A 2,651-nucleotide genomic window follows, 5' to 3' on the forward strand; every position below is an offset into this window, starting at 1 on the left:
TCCGGGACTGTAGTTGAAAGCAGACAGGTAGACAAATACCGGACCTCTCTCTTCCAGTAAGGATGAACCTGTCTCTGATCAATTACTACAGGTGTTTTCATGGCTCTAATAACTACAGGTGTTTTCATGGCTCTGTGTTAATATCTACAGGTGTTTTCATGGCTCTGTGTTAATATCTACAGGTGTTGTCATGGCTATGTGTTAATAACTACAGGTGTTGTCATGGCTCTAATATCTACAGGTGTTGTCATGGCTCTAATAACTACAGGTGTTTTCATGGCTCTGTGTTAATATCTACAGGTGTTGTCATGGCTCTGTGTTAATATCTACAGGTGTTTTCATGGCTCTAATAACTACAGGTGTTGTCATGGCTCTGTGTTAATATCTACAGGTGTTTTCATGGCTCTAATATCTACAGGTGTTGTCATGACTCTGTGTTAATATCTACAGGTGTTTTCATGGCTCTAATATCTACAGGTGTTTTCATGGCTCTGTGTTAATATCTACAGGTGTTTTCATGGCTCTAATATCTACAGGTGTTGTCATGGCTCTGTGTTAATAACTACAGGTGTTTTCATGGCTCTGTGTTAATAACGACAGGTGTTTTCATGGCTCTGTGTTAATAACTACAGGTGTTGTCATGGCTCTAATAACTACAGGGTGTTGTCATGGCTCTGTGTTAATATCTACAGGTGTTTTCATGATGCTCTGTGTTAATATCTACAGCTGTTGTCATGGCTCTAATAACTACAGGTGTTGTCATGGCTCTAATATCTACAGGTGTTTTCATGGCTCTGTGTTAATAACTACAGGTGTTGTCATGGCTCTGTGTTAATATCTACAGGTGTTTTCATGGCTCTGTGTTAATATCTACAGGTGTTGTCATGGCTCTGTGTTAATATCTACAGGTGTTGTCATGGCTCTGTGTTAATAACTACAGGTGTTGTCATGGCTCTGTGTTAATAACTACAGGTGTTTTCATGGCTCTGTGTTAATATCTACAGGTGTTTTCATGGCTCTGTGTTAATATCTACAGGTGTTTCATGGCTCTGTGTTAATAACTACAGGTGTTGTCATGGCTCTAATATCTACAGGTGTTTTCATGGCTCTAATAACTACAGGTGTTGTCATGGCTCTAATATCTACAGGTGTTGTCATGGCTCTGTGTTAATAACTACAGGTGTTGTCATGGCTCTGTGTTAATAACTACAGGTGTTGTCATGGCTCTAATATCTACAGGTGTTTTCATGGCTCTGTGTTAATATCTACAGGTGTTGTCATGGCTCTAATATCTACAGGTGTTGTCATGGCTCTGTGTTTAATATCTACAGGTGTTGTCATGGCTCTGTGTTAATAACTACAGGTGTTGTCATGGCTCTAATATCTACAGGTGTTGTCATGGCTCTGTGTTAATATCTACAGGTGTTGTCATGGCTCTAATATCTACAGGTGTTGTCATGGCTCTGTGTTAATATCTACAGGTGTTGTCATGGCTCTGTGTTAATAACTACAGGTGTTTTCATGGCTCTAATAACTACAGGTGTTTGTCATGGCTCTAATATCTACAGTGTTGTCATGGCTCTGTGTTAATAACTACAGGTGTTGTCATGGCTCTAATAACTACAGGTGTTGTCATGGCTCTAATAACTACAGGTGTTTTCATGGCTCTGTGTTAATATCTACAGGTGTTTTCATGTCTCTGTGTTAATAACTACAGGTGTTGTCATGGCTCTGTGTTAATATCTACAGGTGTTTTCATGGCTCTAATATCTACAGGTGTTTTCATGGCTCTGTGTTAATAACTACAGGTGTTTTCATGGCTCTGTGTTAATATCTACAGGTGTTGTCATGGCTCTGTGTTAATATCTACAGGTGTTGTCATGTCTCTGTGTTAATATCTACAGGTGTTGTCATGGCTCTAATATCTACAGGTGTTGTCATGGCTCTGTGTTAATATCTACAGGTGTTGCCATGGCTCTAATATCTACAGGTGTTGTCATGGCTCTAATATCTACAGGTGTTGTCATGGCTCTAATATCTACAGGTGTTTTCATGTCTCTGTGTTAATAACTACAGGTGTTGTCATGGCTCTGTGTTAATAACTACAGGTGTTGTCATGGCTCTGTGTTAATATCTACAGGTGTTTTCATGGCTCTGTGTTAATATCTACAGGTGTTTTCATGGCTCTGTGTTAATATCTACAGGTGTTGTCATAACTCTGTGTTAATAACTACAGGTGTTGTCATGGCTCTGTGTTAATATCTACAGGTGTTGTCATGGCTCTGTGTTAATAACTACAGGTGTTTTCATGGCTCTATGATCTACAGGTGTTTTCATGGCTCTGTGTTAATATCTACAGGTGTTGTCATGGCTCTGTGTTAATATCTACAGGTGTTGTCATGGCTCTGTGTTAATAACTACAGGTGTTTTCATGGCTCTAATAACTACAGGTGTTGTCATGGCTCTGTGTTAATATCTACAGGTGTTTTCATGGCTCTGTGTTAATATCTACAGGTGTTGTCATGGCTCTAATAACTACAGGTGTTGTCATGGCTCTGTGTTAATAACTACAGGTGTTGTCATGGCTCTAATTACTACAGGTGTTGTCATGGCTCTGTGTTAATATCTACAGGTGTTTTCATGGCTCTGTG

This window comes from Salmo trutta, unplaced genomic scaffold (genome assembly GCF_901001165.1).
Source record: "Salmo trutta unplaced genomic scaffold, fSalTru1.1, whole genome shotgun sequence".
In the NCBI taxonomy this organism is placed as follows: domain Eukaryota; kingdom Metazoa; phylum Chordata; class Actinopteri; order Salmoniformes; family Salmonidae; genus Salmo; species Salmo trutta.